The 23,063-nt window shown below is 32.9% G+C and overlaps 1 pseudogene across 1 annotated transcript; it reads left to right on the top strand.

The window, feature by feature from the left end:
• The first annotated feature begins 2,166 nt into the window (after window positions 1-2,166).
• On the top strand, window positions 2,167-7,602 carry LOC18446585 (uncharacterized; annotated as a pseudogene). Its single transcript, XR_016041522.1, has 3 exons — window positions 2,167-2,796; window positions 2,905-3,011; window positions 6,092-7,602. The product of XR_016041522.1 is annotated as an uncharacterized LOC18446585 (transcript).
• Window positions 7,603-23,063: the final 15,461 nt, after the last annotated feature.

Genomic DNA, 23,063 nt, shown 5'->3' with positions numbered 1-23,063 from the left:
ATTAGATATAAAAATAGATTTTGAGATAATCCTAAGAATTCTTTAAACCAAAATTATATATTATGATAAAATTTGGAAGTGCGTGTTAATTGGATTTTTTACAGTTGCAACCTTATAGAAACCACACCCATTAATAAATATTTGATACTTTGATGCACTAATAATTTCACTTTATATAATAAATTATTTTTTAATCTTATAATATGGAAGTGTTTTCTAATATTTTAAAATTATTTTGATGCAATATTATAAAACTATATTGTAATTAATAATTATACAGACATCTAGAAAGAAAACGACAACTCATTATTTACCTATTTTTACAAAATAATGAAAGTATATAATGCACCATTCTTAATTTCTTTTAAAAACTAAAAAACACTATTTTTAGAGATTTATAGTGATTTTTTGAAAAACATTTATGACAAAATTTACCGATTTGATCGATCCACCGATCCGACACAGGTATGGGTATGACCGATTCGTTTCACCAATTTACTTTTTTAAACACTGCCTAGACCCGAATATTATTCTGGTGTGAGTCCAAATCTAGCCGAACCCGACCCGTTGCCACCCCTAGGAGGGAGTTTAAAAGATATTATTTATCCTGCAAGGAGATGAAAGGATGGTTAAGAAAGATATGAGCAAAACAGAGATAAAATGATATCTAGAGTTTTATTATTTTGTCAGATTTGAGGATTGACCGTTGGAAAGTAAATGGGTAAAAATAGGAAAAAAAAATTATTATACATTATTTTTTAAAATTTTTTTTAATTTCTTTGATACTAAACAATTGATAGAAAGTTTTTATAAGAGACGAATTGACCGGTTCCGCGTATTTCATATCAATGTTTGAAAAATCGGCGACTCGAATGATGGTATTGTTGCATTGAATTAGAGATGGCTATATCCGTCCCACAAAAAACAGAAGCAAGTTTATATCCGTCGCCCAACCCAAAAAATAACATCTTTCAACTCATCTCTTTCTCTCTCTAGAAGCATGCTTATATTCATCCCACATCTCTCAAGAAGTAGGTTTATAATCTCACAGCTCAACCCAAAAAAATTAATTTAATACTATTAGGTAGGGATGGGTGGGCCATCAATAAGAGGGGTGAGTCACCTTATCATCGTACATTATAAATTCTATAAATAGATCTTTTTTTCTTATACAAGGATATCTATAAAATGATATGGTCTATAATGTTTTTTAAGATTAATTATTTTTATTTTTATTCTTATAATATACAAACATAAAGTATATATAATTAATCTTTAATAACATATAATTATAAAAATAAAATTTTATATAATAATTTACAAAAATTAACATAATTATATGAAATTGTTGTACTAGCTCATAGAATACTAAAAAAAGCAAAAAATAATACTAATACTAGTTTATTGAACATTAAAAAAAAAATAGTTTATGAGATATTTTAACAGAGAAAAATAACATTAACTTATACTACTTTAAAATTTATTTCAAGTTGCTTTATCAATTATCCCACATAGCAAATATGAATTTTGTTATTTATTTTTCTTAATTTTATTAAAATATGATTGTAAATTTATGTTATTAAATTCTATATTTCTATCAACACTAATTATTATACATTAGATTTATTTATTTGTGAGGGTCATACTTTTATTTTTTTAATCACGTTTATTATAATATTATAATTAATATAATGTAGTACCTTCTTATTTTTTATTGAAGTATTAAAAATAATATTTATAATAATTTTTAAAGCTGATCCAACCAATTTGATCCATTCCAATTTGATACAATCTGGATCGATTCACCGACCTGGATGGACTTTTGGGTGCTCAATCGGAGAACCTATTTTTTTAAACAATCGTTTCATACTGAAGTAGTCGATGACTGGCACTCACCGGTCCGAGTTTCTAAAACGAATTCATCCGAATTTTGGCCATTCCTTGTGGGTTTCCTGTTCTGTATTTCTCCGTGTCGCGCTGTGCTCGAACCAGTTTGGCGAAACCCTAACCGTGCATCGACTGCTTTTTTGTAACCAGTTTGGCCTTCTCGTCCTTATTTGTGCTCGCAAGCCAACTCTGGCATTCCTCCACTGCATTTGTGTGCCATTTCACCCCTTCTCATCACTCTCTAATTCCATGCCTTTTAATTGGAATCATTTACCCTAACTACACGATGAGGCTCTGCCAATTGCTCCACTCTGGGGTTTCCTCTGCAACTTTCTCTCGCCTCTTTTCTACAGCAAAGGCCAGGCCAAAGCCCAATCATGGGAGCTGCCCTCTCTCTACAATAAGTCCATTTCCAAGCCAAAGCCGAAGAAATACAAGCTTCCCCCTTTCTACGATCCCTTTGGGCCTAGACCTCCTCCCTCTGATAAAGTTATCAGTTTAGCTGATCGAATCGCCAATCTCTCTCCTGACAAGCTCAGGCAAGTTGGCCCTTCTCTTAGGGAGAAGCTTAGGGCACCTAAAATTCAAGAACTTGCTTCTGATGCCATGGCTTCCCTTCTGGTTCTGCTTCAGCTGCAAAGGTGGAGGAGAAGAAGGTTGAGAAGACTGCATTTGATGTTAAGCTTGAAAATTTTGATGCCTGGTGATCAAGGAGGTTAGGGCTTTTACTAATTTAGGGTTGAAGGAGGCCAAGGAACTAGTTGAGAAGGCTCCTGTTCTTCTGAAACAAAGGTGTACGAAGGAGGAGGCAAATGATATGATAGAGAAGATTAAGGCTGTGGGAGGGATGGCTGTGATGGGGTTTTTCTTTTCCCCTGTTTTCCTTTCCGACTGCTGATATGGATTCAGGTTGGTGAAACTTTTGGCTTTGTATCAAAAAAAAAAAAATCCCATGAAGAAGCTTTTTGAGCTTTTAGTTTGATTCTTAACATTGTCTGTCTCTGTTTCTGAATGTAGTGCATTGGAAAGAAGCTGGAATCGTTATCGGTTTAGGAGTTACTGGGGATGTTGTAGGAGTTGCCATTGGATTCTTTGGCATTGGTCTGAATGCTCTATGAATATTGGTACTTCCAAAAATTTCGCTACTATACGCATTCTTCTGTACAATGGGCACCCTTGAAGCTTCCATTTCTGCTATCCTCAGGCCTATATTCACAATTCTTGCACACTCTGTCGTACTTAAGCTTTGCTGCTTGTTGCATGGGATTGCTTATCCTTGTTGCCTTACTCACTTCTCTTAATGTTCACCTATCACTGTTATGCTTGTTGCTCTTTCTCTTAACTCTAGGTTGCTACTTTTTGTCGATGCTGCTTTGCCGTTGGTGTATGCTTGTGACTTGTAATAACCTAAGCTATTTTTGAGGGAATTGTTCTTATGGTGGTGCTCTTCTGAATGCTAAGAGATTGAACCTCAGTTTGGATCATATTTTGATCAACATGTGATTGGCACACTAATAAAAGCTGTAAATTTGTGAGGTGGATGCCCATTGTTATTGTTAGTTTTCATCTCAATCACAATTCACAAAGTAGCAGCATTTTGTGGGTGGGTGGACACCTACTTGGGTTATTAGATGGCCCCCAAAGGTACTGCTCCAACGATGAATGTGCGTAATTTTTTGTTTTTCTAACTGTCTCTTGAGCTTGAGATCAGTACAAAGTTCTAGGCCTGTGGCGCATATTTCGTTGTCTAGCTGGCCTAATGTATAACTTTCATAAGGGATTTCTTTTCCCCCATTAGCATTCTTAAGCTTTGTTTTAAACTTTTCTCTAAACAAAGCAGGTAATCCATTTAAGAATTGGGATTTCCAATGGACATCCCTAGCATCATTTCTAGTAAGTAATTGGGTATGAAAAACATCTTTATACCATCGATAATGCGAGAGATCAGGGCACTTAAGGTTTTCTAAAAGCTCTCTAGTTCTTTCATTTCAGACAGAGGTGTCTCGTATGAAATGTAGGGCAATAGTATAGATCAAAGTATTAACACAATCATCTTGTTGTGAAGGTATTTCTTGTTTAACTCCTTGATTGTAGACAATACTAAGGGTTTGCTTTTTAGCAAATGGTATTTTTCTCATCTTCTCGTAAGTAAAAGTCCCACCATCCTTTTAACTGTCCTGTGAATCCATTGATTATGGATCTTGCAATATCAGGGTCTCTATTACCATGATTAGAAGATGCTTCTGCATACATTACCATATGTTTGATTAAATTCATTTTTTGGTATTCTTATAGAGCATCAATATTCCACTCAATGATGGATCTTCCATCATATTGAACTGCATTAGAAAATTTATCTTCTTCATATTTAAGATTGACAGGAGAAGGACGAGGATAGTACATCTTTGAAGTTGCAGTAGGCCTAGTTTTGGTTCCGTAGCTTATTCTATTAAGCTGGTCAGGATTATGGGATGCCTCTTTAAACATTTCTTCAAGTTTGAGGATTTCATCGTTACTAACATCTTCCAACATGTTAGTAGTACTTTCCTTTTCTTTTCCTTTTTCATTGATTTTTAGGGTAGCAAGTCTATTAACTAATTCTTCATAAAATTCATTTTTTTCTCTATGGGTTGGTCCTAACTTGATATTTTTATTAGAGATAGGAATAGCAGGTTTAAATAGAACTGTTTTAAGCTTCTCCTTTTCTGTAGAAGGTGGAATCTGGTTAGAGGTAGAAGGTTTATCCTCTAGATTTTTCTCTATTCTTGTAGCTTGTTGTCCTAAACTTTGAAGGAATAAATTTGTATAATTATTTTGCTCAATTATGTGATTGAGGCTCTCAAGATTGACAGGTTTTTGTAGCATTCCTTTTTCTTTAGGAGCATAAGTTTGTTTATAAGGAACAACTCTAGCTTTATTGATTTCGATAGCTCCTTCAGAAGGGTGAATACCTTCAGTTTCTCCATTTGGTGTCTTATAAATTTTTGCAAGTATGGCTACAGTAGCATGGTTCCTGGATTTAGGAGTGTACGAATTATTAGGAAATTTCTTGTTTTTAGAATTCATGTAATATTTTAGCCAAGTAGAAAATCTTATATTGATTTTGTTTTTTATCATAATCTTAATGTATTCACCATCAAAAAATTTTATCAGTGGTTTGCTAGATTAAGAAACCATTGTCTTACCTTTTTATTTTCTTCAGAATGAAAATCTTTTCTTAGAAGTTCATAATTAATTTTGAATTCTTCTATTTTGAGCATGTGGACATGTCCTTCAGGGATATTGGAACTAGAACTTCCCATGTCAGAGAAAGTAGGTTCTTAGGATCCTTCAGAATTTTCATCATTTCGAGTTGAGGGGATATCAACCTTGTAGGTAGGTTGAACAACTTGTTGATTTTTCAACTGATCAAGCCTTTCTATAATAATATCTTTTTTTTTGTTTTTTCTCTTTCATTTTCTGTTTGTGGAACGGAGGAGAAAGACATCCTAGGGGGCTGTCTAGGCATCCTAGGGGGCTGTCTAGGAATTCTGTTTTGATCAAGAAATGTCGTGAGCAAAGGTGAAAATTGTATTTTTACCTTTCCTTCAGCATATTGAGTTACTTGACTGATATTTTGATTTTGGATTGGTTTAGGTTGAACAACACAAGGTAAAATCGATTTTTCAGGTAAGTTAACCTGATCCCAGCAAATAGCCTTGGGGGTAATTAAATTTGATTTTTCCACATTTGTTTGGAAAAGAACAGTTTGGCCTTTAGTATCTATTTTCCTAACATTGGGACAAATAGTAGTCATGACTTTATAACATACTCTATATGTGACGGCTACATTTTGTGACCCAACATCCATGTCGAAGCCATTTGTTGACAAATTTAATGTTAGGACTTTCATGATATGAGGATCAAACAGGGAAACAGAAAATCCTGGAAAACAGTTGAAATAAACTGGTCCTTCACAAATGCTGGATTCTATGGCTCCTAATGAGGAATCCATAAATTTTCTGTCTACCATCTCTGAGACAAAGAAGGATAGCGGTTTGCAACCCTGTTCTGGTTAAGGGTTTAATTCCTATTTGAACCAAACCTATGTGAAGATTTAACCAATGGGGCTTTGGTTTTTTGAGCACCCTACAACACAAAAAATGATATAGAGCAATTTCTTGCACATGTTTATGAGGCATTCACTTTCGTGCCAAATTTTCAGGTACTCAATCCCAGTTTGCACTCGGAAACCCAGACAATACCAACCTAAGGTGGCAATAGGATACTTCTAATGAACTTTTAGATGCAATAGCTTTTGGGTGGAAGATTCTAATGCTCAATTTATTTTGTCATGTGTATGTAAAGTTCGTAAATATAGAATAATATATTTTATACGGGGCAATGTGGATTGATTTTACTGGATTTTCATAGAGATGTGGTAGCTTTTGTTTGTTTTATAGTTTGTATTGCTAGTGATCAGCAAGTCTACATTGCAGGCTTACAAGGAGTTCCTGGTGCTACTGCTCATTATAAGTTATTAAGTGGTTATAGTTTGCTGCTTGACATTCAATTTTCTGAAGTCAAGAATCTCCTTTCTGACGTAAGCTTTCTGTTTTCGCTCTTAGAGAGGATGTGTATATGTCCTAGATGGGGCTTGTGTTTCCCAAACTCTACTTGTGGAAACAATTTCCTTCATTATGTCAAGTGTAATATCTCTCTCTTTTTCCATGGAAGATCAATCTATCATAGCATGATTGGTGGGTGGGTAAGCAGTAGAAACACGTGCATGAGTATTTAGCACATCATGTTATCTTAATAACCAATATAACTGCTAACTTGTCATATCTTGAGCTCTCGTGTATGTCTTAATGGTTCGATGTAGGTGATGTGATTAGACCTTGGGATAGGGAGCAAATTTCAGATGAAACCTGTGCATGAAATACAATGACTTAGAAGTTGGAATGTTGTAGGAAATGACTATCAGGTTGGTATATCCAGGGGATGCAATGGCTACAAGGTTAGTTCAGTGGTTCATCATAGGCGATGCGACTGAGACAAGGAAAGGCATTTACACGAAACCTTACATTGAGTATACTGACTTAGAGTTCGTATGTTGGGAAGGTTGGGTGATTATGACTCTGGTATCTTTAGGGATTCATGGGTACCGTATGAGACACCAGAGATCTAAGGGCCAAGATTTTAATAATGGGTGTTACTGAGAGCATTAGGAGCCCATACAGATTGTTTCTTATGGCAGGTCATCTTAGCAACATATAACTTTTTCCTTACATAAAGGAATGGGATTTTCTGGTATATCAAGCATTTGTATTGCTTTGTAATGTGGTTGGAGTGGTTGTTGGTTAGGGGATTTACTGGCTTTGAAGTTGTTGTATCAGTGTCTTTGACAACATCAGGAGCACATATAAGGATTTCCTTTTATTGGATCAAATTGGCTACGACATCTTTTTCCTTATATCAAGGGCTTTAGGAGTCTGCAAGTATATCAAGATTTATGGTGCTTGTGTTTCTGTTTGTTTTTTTTTTTTTTGGAGAAGGTTGACTTGATTTGATAAATAGAAATGGTATGCAAAATTACCAAGAAGGCAATCCACAAGAGCGAGATGCTCTATACAAAAAGGAGTTCAAAAAGAAAGGCGGTAAAAAACAAAAACTACAAGGAACCAGCCTATAAGCGGTGGGGTTGTAACAAAAGATATGAGAATGAGAGTGGGGTGAAGAGAGAGAAAAGAGGCGAGAGGAAGAGGGGAGAAGACATGAGAACCGCGAAGAGACTTCAAGGCTGTGAAAGCACAGGCAGCAGTCCTGCAACTGCTCCTTCCTTGGTCAGAATGCGGTTGAATGTGAGCTATTGCAAAGTACAACATATGGTCAAAGAGGTGTGCCAATCTCCAAGGTGATTGGGCTTGATTTACCGCTTAGGAGATCATAGTCCACAAGTCCCCTTCCACTATTGTTTTAATCGTGGTGGATTCAGTGAATTGAATGAAGCCTGAGGAGGATAATTTTTCAGATTTGTGGTCTGTGCGGCTGCCCCCCAAGCCTTAAGGCCCTGGGTTTTTGAGGGAGCACCTGTCGGCATTGAGCTTTAGGGTTCCCTGGGGAGGGGGTACGCAAATGTCTTGGTAAGAAACCTGGTGGAGAGATTCACGATGTTCCCGCAATTTGAGAGGAAAATAGAGGAGCCTAGATTGCCACATAGCAGCATTCTCTTAGACCAATGTTTTGATGCACTCCGAAATGGCATGTGGGAGTGGTTAAGTGCTCAGAAGATGTGGCTGTTTCTTTCATCCCAGATGACCCACAAGAAAGAAAAGATCGAGGCCATCCGAAGATTATGCCCAGTTTTTGGTAGGAAAAGAGAAAGGAAAGCCGTGTAAAGCTGCTGGATGGTCTGGGGAGTTACCCAAATCATACCAATGAGGTGGAGGAGTTTGGAACATAGATTTGTCTTGGTTTAGTTCAAGGTTTGAAAAATGAAATCAGATAGCAAGCACACCATAGATCAGTGCACCACATAAAGGTGTGGATGGTATGCTATATACATGCATCTAGAATGCTCAATCAATGGACAGAAAGGATGCACTGTGCTATGGTAGATTAGTATACTGTAGAGGTCTGCAAGTGAGCAGACAATGGATGGCATATGTAATAAACATCTAAGATATTTTAAGATCCATGATACATGCCCAAAGTAAGGATAGATGTCCAGAGCATGTTCATAAGCATATTAAAGTGTGAACATTATTAGAGGGGTAAAGAGACTCCTACAACTATATGATAACTCTAAGGTTCTCCAAATGATCCTTGAAACTTGTTTAGCCAACTAGGTAAATTAGAAAGATTAAACTCCAGAACCATGACAACCATTAGCCAAGGATTAGCGATATCAAATGAATTTTCATGTTAACAGTTCTCAAAAAAAAAAAAAGGATTAGCGATATTAAATGAATTTTTGTTGGTTTCAGCAAATGACTAGGATGTTTGTTTGTTGTAATCATTTTTTGGGTCAAGTTGGAAGGCTTATAGTTGCAAGATCCATCATTTTCATAGAATTGGGCAATTGTTCAGATTGCAAGTCATTGAATGAAAAACTAAGGACAAGCAGATGTGTAGTTGACAGGTGAGGTGGGAGATGGATCTGCCATTTTGTATCCAATTGGCACAAGGGCTTAATTGATTAAGTTCCAACAAATTTGTCATAATTTTCTCAAGGGAATTTCATCAAACACTTATAGTTAGGATTCAAAATCTCTAACTTGGTGGCCAACTCAGTAACGGCCAAAACCCAATGAACTTGCTGAGTTAAGTTTTTCGAATTGTGAAAGTTCAGTGTGTGTGTGTGTGTGTGTATGCGTGTGTGCGTGTGTGTAAGTGCACTTTATAGAAGGCCTTAACCTTAGAAAAACAGAACTAATGCATACACCAAAGCCTGCTAGAAGATGCAGTTCCAGTACGAAAAGCCCCTATGATGACCTGAGAATCTATAACCACTCCAAATTATGAAATTTAAATCTCCAAAAGTTGTTCAGATTGAGTTGATCTTTAATGAATTGAAAATCTTGAAAATTGACTATCAAAAAAATAAAATAAAATAAAAGCCTTGAAAATTGACGGTTCATTTAATGTGTTTTTAGGACATGAAATCCCTTTTTTTAGGTCTAGATGATCAATTTGAGTGATTGTCAGTGTTGGAACACCTTTTTCTTGTGGGTTTTTTAGGTGCTCCTTACTTTTATAGCATAAGGTTGACCTTATATAAACTTTTTCGTTGATCCTATTTACATAAAATGTTTCCAATAGGTTGTCACATGTTTTCAATAATAAATTTGGTGACCCTCTCAGCTCTTTGATCTTGATAGACAGCTGCAAGCACCTCACTATTTGAATTTTTATTTTGATTTTAGAAATTTGATGCGGCTAAAATTTTGGGCATGTACACTTTTCACCAAAACAAATGACCAAAATACTCCTGGACAGACATCCCCTCAAAAAATTAGCCCAATTTGATTGGTACAAAAAATAAAAAAAATTCAAATAGTGGCACACTCTCAACCATTCAACCAGTTTGATTTTTATATTTGGCACATATTTGAGGAAGCTTTGTTTGACGACGAGACCGACCTGGCAATCGACTGGTACAAGAATGGAAGGCGAAGGGCATAGGATATGGGGATATCATCAAGGAGGCTTGGAATCAAGTGCTCTAGTTCTTGCATGGGTCCTGATCTGGTTTTGCTTTTTAGAGCTTCAAATTAGCTTCAGCAGCAGATGTTGAGGTTCTGAGGAGGGGTTAGGGTGATGTTTGTGCTATCTTTCGAGGTTCAGGCTTTTAAATTGTAGCGAGAAGAAGAGAAGGGCGGTGAGCTTGTAATGGAGGTTGGGGAATTAGGGTGTGTGGGGTAGGGCGTGAGAGCTTTGAGTGTGAGATGATGGCTGTTGCTGCAGCTCTGTGGAATCTGAGAGTTCGAAACATGGCCCTCTCTCTCTCTGACTCACATGTTGAGCGAGTAGAAGAACTACACTCTCCCTCTGTAAGATGTCTCTCTCTCTCTTTCGGAGAAGAACGACACTCTCCCTCTCTAAGATGTTGATCTCTCTCTCTCTCTCTCTCTCTCTCTCACAGAATGAGACTCCCCTCTCTAAGATGTTGATCTCTCTCTCTCTCTCTCTCTCTCTCTGATCAGTTGATAAGTTCTATCTACGGCGCTTAGTAGAAAAAATGGTTTCACTGTTTCCCACTCTAATTTCTCAATGTCTCATCTTTCTGTGCAACTCGTTAATGCTTTAGATAGAGAGAGAGAGAGAGAGAGAGAGAGAGAGAGAGAGAGAGAGAGAGAGAGAGAGAGATTTGGGGGCTGAACTAAGTGGTGAGAGAGAGATTAGGGTTTAGAGGGGCTCCATTGAGGGGGAGAGAGAGAGGGTCTTTAAATAGAGAGAAAGAGAGTTTCAGTTGAATGATAGGAAAGGGGTTGTTGGACTGGAACGAGAAAGAGAAAAAAGACGGTTATGAGTGGGTGAGAAGAGGGAAAGATGCAAAAAAAAATTTGACGCTATAATGAATCCCACAAAATTCAAGTACAACTTGAATTTTTGGGGATCAGCTTCAAAAAAAAAAATTGAACTTTTGGTGATTCAGAAATTTGGAGGTTATCTGAATATAAGAAGATATAATTTAGTCCTATCAAACTAGGCATGTTAATTGTATAATTCAAATTACAATAGATTATATATTGTCTTGAAATATTAGGATATCGGGGTGTCAAACAGACCCTTAGAGAGATTTCTAAGTGTGGATGTGGTGCTAGAAACAAAGAACGAGTTAGAACATTACCTGGAAGAATTGAGGGTCGACAACAAACAAAACATTGAAATCTTAGATATTTGGAGATCTTTTGCAGTTCGGTACCCTATTCTTTCTTGCATGGCCCGTGATATCAGAGCGATTCCTATTTCATCTGTATCTTCAGAGGCTACATTTAGCACTGGAGGTCGTGTTCTTAATTTGTATTGGAGTTCCTTGAAGCCAAAGCATGTAGAGGCTTTCATTTGTATTCTAAGATTGGTTGCTTGCATACTGTATGTAACTTACTTTTCATTTGAAGTTAGTTAGTCATTGCTTTTATAATCATTGCTATTTAATCTTTGAAGTTGATTAATTGTTGTGTAGATTATCATTGCTACTTTGGTTATTGCTAAACCTTTATTTTATTTGGTATAAGTTTGACAAGGAAGGAATCCATCGACTAGGGGGAGGATTCTCGTCCATTAGAGCAAGAGGATTGAGTTATGAGCATTATTGGGACCTTTTTTTGGAATGTTATTGACTTTAATTATTTTTTCTTTTTATATACGGCTTTATTCTCTCTAATTGGGACTTTGTTTAACGTTTTTCTCTGTAGTTGGGACTTTGTTTGGCTTCATTCTCTCTAATTGGGATTTTTGTTTTTAGTTTTATTTACCAAACAAAGCTATTCTGAGGTTGGCTCTTTTTGTTTAGCTTTTCTGTTTTGGTTTTTTCCCTCTAATTTGGTGCATTGGCTCTTACTGGGACCCTTCTTAGAAACACTACTTATTTATTCTTTTGGAAAGAAGAAAATTGAATTAATCTTTAAATATCTAAGAAATAGGAATGTGATTGATGTCAATCATTCAAGTCCCCAAAATCTAAGCTAAGTCCCCATGCATTTTCTCAAGCATGGATGGAACCAGACCAATACCTCTGTGTTATGTTTTGAGAAGGCATCCATGGCTCAAATTCTAGCAAAAGTTAGGCTTGAGTGTTGAAAATATCTTCTGTCCATCGTTCATTGATCGTGATCCGGGCTTGGGCTTGGGCCAGGCTCAAGGATTAAGGGCCACGGTCAATGTGGGCTCAGTCCAGGTGTGGCCCATTGCCAGGCTTACGGGCAACATGTTAGGGCCCAGGCTCTGTTTTTTTAGGGCCAGGCATGGCTGCCTAGCCCATTCCTAGCCTTAGTTTTGACTTGGCAATGTGAGTCATATTGTGTTGTGCCACGCCTTCATGGCACATACTTGGTTTTGCTCCCTTCTAGCCATCTAATATTCTTGGTTTGTCATGAAGCTTCCATCTTAAGAAAATTCAGCAGGGATTATGATCGGTTCGTCGTTGAGTTAGGTAATCCGGATTGGGATGTGCTAAAATCTTTTGGAGGTGTTCCAAGACAACTTTTTCCAGTAGAACGTTTCCTATTGTTCTTTATTCATTTAGTTGTTGTAATTTTCTGATTTTTATCAATGAAAAAAAGTTTGCTAGATGGCAGCAAGTTAGGATTCTTGACTTGTAATAACTTTATTTTGTTGTTTTTGGATTGTAAGTGGTAGACTTACTGATATAGTTACTAAAAGGGTTTGATTACATGTGCCGTGCATGATCTATATTGCCACCTTATAAAGAATAATATCGGGCAATCATTACTTTGCATTACTGTTTTGTGCATATCTAAATGGAACCTGTTGGTTCATTCAGGAGGAGTCCAATAGAGTTTCTGTTAAATTACAAATTTGGATATGAGGGAACTGAGAGTGTATAGTTTCATTTAGCATGAGCTCAGCCTGAGTTCAAGCTTGTAGTAAGCACTGAAGAGGCACTTGTTTGCTGTGGGCCTAAATGGTATACCTTTTAGTTCTTAGAAATAGCCTTACTCAGACCTGGGATGTACGCACAGAACATCGACAAAAGTTCCACATCCTTCATCTGTGAGACTACTCAATGAAAGAAGTATCATGAACTCAATGGGTCAGTAGGACTTTTCTAAAGACAAGGGAACATGTTGTGGAGCAGAAGATTGTCCAGCGAAGGAATTGGAATGTTCAAAAACAGCTGTATGAACAAGGAGTCTTGGTGAGTCATTTCATGTTGAATGGGCTCTATAGCCTTGGTTAATGTGATCAGGTCACCCGAGAAGAATACCTAGCATTTTTCTAATGCTATCACAAAATCTTATGTGGCTATGAAATGGTTCCAAAGTGATTATTTTTTTGTCTTTTCCAAAGTGTTTCTCCAAATGATGTGATGTTCGTATACTCCTGCATTTGTCTGCCAATGTCATTACGAAATTTTAATAACTATAAAGTTTATCTGTAATCATGTTAATTATTATGAATATAAGTTTTCATTCTAATATGTTATGCTTATTAATTCTTTGTATTAATTATAAGGTACATATTAATTATATATAATTCGTCCTTACTAGTGAACAATGCTAATACATTATTTATGTAAGTGTCATTATACTTCAAATTAATATTTTGCTAATCAATTAATTAAGATATATAATGGTCACAATTGTATACAACACTATATTTATGGAAGTAAACACAACAATTAGAAAATACTATTATCATTATTCAAATTACTAAAGCATAATTACTCAAGCTAAATGATATTCTTCTTTATTTTTGAATCACACAATAAATTAAATTTATAAATAAAATATAATTAAGTTAAATGGTAACGGCACAAATAAATATAGTGCCAAACTACAACAATTACAAGAAACTCATTTGGTTAAACAACATTTTTAAGAGTGTTTAAAATTTGACAACGTCTAGAGCTCTATGATTAACTGGTATAAAACCACAACAATTAAAAAATGCTATTATCATTATTCAAATTATTCAACTTACTCGAGCAAAATGATAATATTATTTATTTCTGATTCACACAATAAATTAAATTTACGTTATTTAATCAATAAAATATAATTAGATTAAGGGAAGATGACCTTTACCCCCCTTTTCGAAATTTTCTCTATTAGCTTCTTGGGTTTACTAAAATCCTTTCAAATTTTACAATTTTGAGACTATTAGCTTACTAATTATGCTTTTTTTATTCTTTTTACAAATTTGATATTTTTATTTTATAAAATGCCAAACCCCGAAATTTCGGTCCATACCAGTAACTTTCCAAAAGTCTTATGGCTAAAAAAATGCGGTCTAGCATATTTTGTGTCGGTTCGGCAGACCAATAATTTTCCAGTAAGTTGTAGGCTTAAAAAATGAGGTCCGACACACTTTGTACTATTGAATTTTTTTTTTACGGTCCGACACATTTTTTGGTAGACCGTAAAAAAAATTTTTGGTCTGGCGCCAATTTTACTGGACCGTATTTTCAAGTCTTGTATCATTTGGTATCGAGAGAGAATTGGAGGGATGGTGGGTAGGGAGAGAGAGAATGGATAAAGGGAATGAGAATGAGAGTGGGGGCCAAAGAGAGAATGGAAGAGATGGTGGAGAGAGTGAGAGTGAATTTTTTAAGGCAAATAGGTAGCACGAGACATCTTTTCAAACGGGGAAGAGAAAGAATAAGGGGCATTTTGATCTTAAAATTCATTGATTATTTGACTGAGCGTAGATATAAGAGAAAAGAATGTTGGAGTTTGGGGTATAATGCAGAAAGTAACTGAAGTAGTATGTGTGGAAAGTTGAAATTGGGGGGTATTTATAATTTTTCCTATATTAATCCATTAAGGAAGCATTAGCCTTATTATATACAAAAGCGTGATAAGAATTTATATATTGATCAATACCTAATTTCAAGAATAAGAGGGGGGAGAGATTTAAGGAAAAAGGGATTGCGAGAGATAAGGAAAGAGTGAGTAGGAGATATTTAGGGGTGAGAGGTGATATTAATACATATTTCTTTACTTAACCCATATATTTCCCATTAAAAATAGGAAAAGGTTTCTATACTTCCTCTACAGCATAGAAGATGTATGTTTTCCCTACCATCCAGTTCAATTTTGATTAAGAGAGCCACTCATCGTTTGATCTTAGATTTGATGTCGCAAAATATCTTATTTTTAGTTTTTTTTATACAAATTGTATGAATAAGAAATTTGATATGTGTCATCTTCTCATTGGGGTGCACCTATAAAAAATATTAAAAATAATTTTTTGATAAAATATATTGACCAAAATACCCTTTGAAACTTCCAGAGGTATTTTGGTTATTTTATATTATTGAAAATTTTTTTTTATATTTTTCGCTAGTGCGAATTTAATAGAGGATTGGACATACAAAATTTGATGTTAAAATAGTTTCTAGAAAAACAAATTAAAAATAAAATAGTATAGAGACGTGACATTGTGATTGGGGCAATCTTAGCCCTCCATTCAGAATGGATGGTTGGATAAGGGGAAGTATATAAGTTTTATATTGTATTGGAAGCATAAAAAGCTTGTCCGTAAACATAGACATGGGAAATAGTAACTTGATTGAGACGGATAAATTATCATAATGTATGTTTTTTATTGGTTGGGAGCTCATATCCCTATATACCAGGGTATTAAATTTTAATAAAAATTCAGGGTTTTCCTTTGAAATATTATTGTAAAAAATTAAGGATTTTTTTTTCATTTATTATGATAGTTCTATTATTTGCTAATGTGACTTGCAGATGAAACATCAAGTGTAACTCTTTTTTTTTGAAGTCCCAATTTTGTAAATTCACATGTAAGCATTGACTGTTTATTTCTTTTATTTAATTCCAACCATCAAATTATGAATTCGATAGTTATTTTGGATTTTATTTATTTTTGATGGAATTTTTATTTATTTATAGCATAATCTTAGTTATGATATTAATGATAAAACTATAATTATATGTAACTTGTGTGTTTTTTTTTTTTGGGACATTATTTTATTGCTATCATAAATGTGCAGTATGTTTTCATTATTCTGATTTATTATAGTTATATAATCATCATCATCATCATTTAAGCCTTTTCGCAACTCAGTTGGAGTCAGCTACATGAATTCTGGTCATCATTTAAGCCTTTTTTCAATTAATTGGTAATATCATTCATCAATAATAATAAATTATTAAATATAATTATATAAATCAATTAATTATCAATATTTCAATTAAATATTACATATTCTATTACAATAGTATGTGATAAATATATAAATTTACTGATAAATAATGGAACTTTTATACTTTTTTATTTTATATCAATTAATAGTATTTGTCAAAAATAGTTAACATGAATATAATTAATCATTCTTATTCTATTAAAAATAACTTAATAATCAAATGTTGCCTTCTCGAAAATGTTGTTTCCAAATGAAAAATTATTCAATTATAACTATATCAGATCACATGCATAACACTAGTACTTCTAATACAAGTAGGTCACAACCCATCCGATCCGTCAGGTTTTAAAATGGTTGGTTATGAATGTGTTATTAATTAGACTCAAAGTTTTAAAAAAGTGAGAATGGGGTTCTGGTTGGGGTCGTGGTGGTAGCACCACTTCTGCCCCAGCTAAGATGTAGGCTTTCATTCTCACCAAACGCATTAAAAAACCTCTAACGATTTCAAAAAATAGGTAGGGGCTCGTCATCCCCACTGAATTACCCAAAAAAAAAAAAAAAAAATTAAAAAAGTCTTGGACTTTGTGACATATCTCAAGCCATCCAATTTGACAATGGCTAGTAGTAATTATGACTTTGAAATAAAGATAAATAGTCTCATTGTAAAATCTCATTTTAAAAATAGAGATTATCTACAAGGAGATCATTTATCTTTATTACTAGGTCAGATGTATTCACACTCATTAGATGTCAAATTGGATGGTTTGGGTGTGTTATGAAGTCCGAGAATTGTATTAGAACTTTGTGCCTATTCAATGACAGAAAACATTTATATAAGGATGCTACCTTATGATGTAGACCTACGGATGCCCCTAAAAAATCCATCGGAAAAGGTAGTTTTAATGTTGAAAAACCCTTTGATTGATCATCTCGACATCGAGATGTATGACTATGAAAAATAAAAAGATTTTAATTCTAAAAAATAGTGTATTTTACAACATATTATCTACACGATCCATTTTCAAGATTTTCATATGTTTATAGATCTACTTGATTTTAACCATTTTTTAAAATTAAAATTTTATAATTAAATATAAAAATAGATTTTGAGATAATCCTAAGAACATTTTATAACAAAATTATATACCATGATAGAATTTGAAGGTGCACCTTACCTCAACACCTACGGATGCATCTGTATGCAAATCGCACACTTCAATGACACTCTTACAATCGCCTATTTTGAAATTTAAGGGACAAGAATGATTGTCACCTTCTTGTACAAAAGATATATGGCCTATTTGTATAGTTTTCCTTACAAATAATATTGAGCATTTTTTTTTAATTACCCTTGAGAAAATTACATAAAAATCCGTTATACTTTGTGTTATTACGAATATACCAAATAGTTTCCGTTATTACATGTATGTCTATTTTTTACCTTTTATAATGTAATTTTTTAAAAAGATCACTTTACTCTTTTTCGGATGTTCAACATCCGAAAGTACCCCAATTGTTGAACGTTAAGTATAACATTTTCGGATGTTGAGCATTCGAGTTTAAGAGATTTTCGGATGTTCAACATCAAAAAATACCCTGATAGTAAAATAAACTTTCGTCTTCTTCGTTTTTTGATGTTGAACGTCCGAAAATCTCTTAAATTCGGATGTTCAACATCCGAAAATATTATACTTAACGTTAAACTATCGGGGTATTTTCAGATGTTAAACATCCGAAAATTCCTTAATTTTGGATGTTCAGCATCCGAAAATAGGAAATTTAACATCTAACTTTAGGCCTATTTTCGGATGATGAACATCCAAAAATCCCACAAATTCAAATGTTCAACATCAGAAAAAAGGTAAAGTGGTTTGTTTAACAAAATTACGTTATAAAAGGTAAAAAACAGACGTACATTTAATAACATAAACTATTTTGGTAATAACGCAAAGTATAACAGATTTTTATGTAATTTTCTCATTACCCTTTTTTGACCGACGAACCTGAAAAAAAATTATGGGACCTTGACCCAAACTTGGACTTGGACCGGATTGACCCGATCAAAAGAAAAAACGAAATTTAAATATCTTAATATATATATATATATATATATATATATATATATATATATATATATATATATATATATATATATGCATTATTTAAAGGGAAATTGTTTGGTTCGTCCAAGCCCGCACTAGTTACCATGCGGGCTTGGAGATCTACACCATCTACAAAAAAAAAAGGTGTAGGTCCAAACTATAAATAATAGTCCTCCAAGAAAAAGTAAAATCTAGAGTTCACATATTTTCTTCAAAAAATATCAGATCTAGTTTTTAAAATTTATTTATTTTTGCATATTAATAATCTACATGTTAAATATTATATATTCCCTAAATATTAGGATTAGATTTTTTTTTAAAAATAAATTATTAAGGGGCATGCATTTTTTGATGTGAGTCTGTGGACACATAGAAGCCTTTCCCTTATTTAAACTAGTAGATTTACGTGTTAAGGAGAGAAAAATAACAAACATATTCATTAGATAAAAGAAATCATTGATATGTTTTTAAACGTAAAACGCACGGAGAGATGAAAAACCAAAAACAAAAAAAGAAAAAGACAATAATAAAAATTTAATGTACTTTTGTAATGGTAGTTGGAACGAAAATATCATTATACTACATCCCATAAAAATTATGTCAAAATTTAGAGTTATGAGGATCACAAACTATTTAAAATTTTTAAAATCCATAGTAAAAAGCCTAAAAAAGTATAATCAAATTATAATACATGATGTTAATAACAAATTATAATGATATTAATGATTATCAATATTAAGAACTACAAATTGTAAACTAAAAAAGAAGGTATTTAATTTCAAATGCTTGAAAATTTGTAACAAAAATTAAATTTTGCTGTAATGTTAGAAAGTATAGAACACAAAAACAAAATTAAAGCTATTTGTTAAAAGTGCTAATAAAGAATAATTTATTGTGAAAAAGAATTTATTTTTTATAACTTTAAAAATACTTTAAAATAAGTTATAGGCAATTTTAAAAATAAAAGCGTTGGTCACCATTTTCCATAGTCAAGACAAAAAAATTAATTTTCAAAATTAAAAAATACAATAGTTTTTTTAAAATAAGTCAGAAATATTTTTTTGAGCATGGGTAATTACAAATTTACAATTAGAAGGATTAAAAACCGATAGGCTTACATTAAATATGTATAATTTATTTGTAAAACATAAAAATTATAAGAGATAAGTTACAAAGCATAAAAGCACGAAATGATTTTTTTGATAATTTGAAACTTATAATTACTAAGACAAGTGGATAAATGTATTTGTCTAGAAATAAAAAAGGATATGGAAGCATACCTTGGCTATTTTTGTACTAAATCAAGCATGATGTTTTATGACTTAAAAATAACAAAATTTAGTATTTAAATATGACTGAAGTTCATTTCATTGTAAAGATCTTTAAAGGAAACAACAAACAATTGAATTACTAATGAAAAAGGAGAATTTGAAAATCGGTAATCAAAAATTTCAAATCGGTAGTAAAATTTTAAATCAAGAAAATTTTGCTGTAATAGAAAATATCAAGTTTTTAAATCAATAAAATTTTGCTATAACAGAAAATATTAAATTTTTAAATCAATAAAATTTTGCTGCAATAGAAAGTATTAAGTTTTTTTTGGGTACGTTTTAATTGAGGTGTAAATACAATTTTAAAGCATCGACATGTGCTTTGAAAATAAAAACCATCATTATAAAGCACATACTAAGTTTAAAAAAATACAAAATAAATAATATTAATTAAAAATAGAAACACATGCATTCCTAAGATGAAAAGGATACATAAAATAATATACAAAGAAAAGAACTCAATGTCCTATGACCTTGACTCTCCTATGAACTCAACCCTTATGTGAAAACAACCTAATCATATCTTCCTAGATTAATATTTATATCTCCTACTTTTCCTTTTTCCTTCTTCTAAAATGAATGGATCCAAAATATTTCCTTTCCTTAAACATTGGTTTTTTCCAATCACGTGACATAGCCTTTATCTAAAAACAACATAATCAACATCTCCCTAGATTAATATCGATATCTCCTACTTTCTCTTTTTCCTTTTAAAATGAATGGATCCAAAATATTTTATTTTCTAAAACACTGGTCTCTCTCAATCACGTGACATGTCGAAGGGATAATGAAAATTTTTCATTATGACCCCTCTTTTTTAAAATATGTCTAAGCAATTACAAATCTTTTAAATTTGAATATCTTTATACTTCATTCAAAATCCTTAAAGTTTAGTGTTGAGGAAATTTCTAATTAAATAAAGATATATTTAATTAAATAAAGATATATCTAATTAAATAAAGATATTCGTTTTTTGGGTCTACTACCAACGCCATATTTAGAAAGAGAGTCTTTATCTCATCTATTTTTTTTGACAAAAACCAGAAATTATATCAATACTCTACAATCTCTCTATTTCAATGTCACGTGCCCTATAGGGTTCAGTTTTATTTTTTATGATATGTGTCTACACCTTAACTCAGGCTTAATAATATAGTATAGATATTAGTTAACTCTATAGTAATAACTTTAAAAAACTATGTTAGAGCCATTTGTTTGATCCAAAATTTTGAAATATACACTCTTTTCATTCTAATGAACACAAAAAAGAAAAATTTGAAAATGGAACCTATAAAGTATTGTTTTAGCCCAATTAACATAGGGCGTCCATTTTGATAAGATGGTTAGATCTAGGCATTAGAAGGAATTTTTTTCTTTTTCAGTTTATTTAGATGACTTTATTATCATTAGATGAGCAATGTTAAAAAAGATAAAAGTGATTTTGAGTTTGTAAATGCTAAGATTTTGAAATTCACCAAATGAATGGTCTAGATTTATTGTTGGAGGGGACTCATTTTGACCATATCTAGAGTTCAAATCCAACTTTTTTTTAAGGATTGATTATTGAGATGCAAAGAGTGTGTATGTAAAATTTTGGGTCATACAAATATGAGTTTCTAGAAGTTGTGTTGCATTATACTATGATACAACCGTTGCATGTGATCATTGCCCTTAGCAATATGATTTCATACAATGATTGCATAGTAATGTAATGCAAGAATCTTAAAAAACTATGTTAGAGCCATTTGTTTGATCCAAATTTTAAAGAGCAATGATCCAATGCAACGGCTGTATCATAGTATAATGCAACGACACTTATAGAAAACCATGTTTGTGGTATTTGTATGACCTCAAATTTTGCACACACACTCTCTTCATCTCAATAATCAATTTAAAAAAAAAAAAAGAGTTCAATTTGAAGTCTAGATACGGTCAAAATGAGTCTCCTCCAAAAACAAATATAAACCATTCATTTTGTGAATTTCAAGATCTTAGCCTTCATAAACTCAAAATCATTTTTTTCCTTTTTAACATTGTTCATCTAATGACAATAAAGCCATCCAAAAAAAATTGGAAATGAAAAAATTCTTCTAAGGCTAGGATCTAAGCATCTCACCAAAATAAATGGCCTATGTTAATTAGGCTAAAAAAATGCTTTATAGATTGTGTTTTCAATTTTTTATTTTTTTTTGTGATTATTCATTAGAATGAAAAGAGTGTATATTTCAAATTTTGGATCAAACAAATGGACGTAAGATGGTTTTTTAAGGTTGTTGCATCATATTACTATATAACGGTCACATGAAATCATTGCTCAAGTTTAAAATATACACTATTTTCATTCTAATGAAAAATCACAAAAAAAAAATTTTTGAAAATAGAACCTAGAAATTATTTGTTTAGCCCAATTAACATAGGCCGTCCATTTTGTTAAGATGGTTAGATTTAGGCTTGTTTTTTTCTTTTCCAATTTGTCTAGATGACTTTATTATCATTAGATGAACAATATTAAAAAAGATAAAAGCGATTTGAGTTTGCACATGCTAAGATCTTGAAATTCACTAAATGAATGGTCTAGATTCGTTGTTGGAGGTGACTCATTTTGACCTTATCTAGGGTTCAAATCTATTTTTTTTTTTTAGGGATTGATTATTGAGATGAAGAGAGTGTGCGAAAAATTTTAGATCATACAAATACCACAAACATGGGTTATATTTATTTAAATATTATTAAATATTATATATTAAATAATATTTAAATAATATTATTATTTGGGCATGCCTCTAGACCCGAATAGTGTTTGGGTCCAAGTTTGAGCCTCGACCCATATCTGGACAAATCTTAGGTCGGTCCCATTGCGAATAGTAGATCGAAATGAAGTTTTCCGTGGCTCATGCAAGATCATAGGAAACTCTCCATCTCGCTGTTCTCACAACATACTACACTAAATACAGGGCACTATGCTTTAACGAAAATATCCCCTTTTTTAACTTATCTATCTCGTCCGACTCAAGAATTAAGAAAATTACTGGTAGGAAAAATATCTATATTTTCTATCTTATAATCCGTGGATCCTTTTGACTCGAAATTTTTTACCCAAAAAATATATTAAAATGACCACCTAACCCTTTCTCTCACATCAACATCTCTTTCTCTAAACCCCCATCTCTCTCTCTAAAACCCAAAGCCCCATAGAAAATTTCCCTTTTTAAAATTTATCTTCTCTCTCGCAAAGTTATCTTCTCTCTCTAACAATTATAAAAATTTATCATATGCTACTTGCCGAATCAGATTCTTAATCCAGAAAGCAAGTTAGCCAGTTGCCACTGACTAACATTTCTAGAGGGAGAAAGAAACATTAAAGTAAATGTGAAAGCTGAGAGGTTGAAGAAAAAGCAAGAA

This window comes from Amborella trichopoda, chromosome 9 (assembly GCF_054954075.1).
Source record: "Amborella trichopoda isolate Santa Cruz 75 chromosome 9, AtrichopodaSantaCruz75HAP2 v2.0, whole genome shotgun sequence".
NCBI lineage: Eukaryota > Viridiplantae > Streptophyta > Magnoliopsida > Amborellales > Amborellaceae > Amborella > Amborella trichopoda.
Note: the sequence above shows the minus strand (reverse complement) of the source record. Positions and strands in the feature narration are given on the sequence as shown.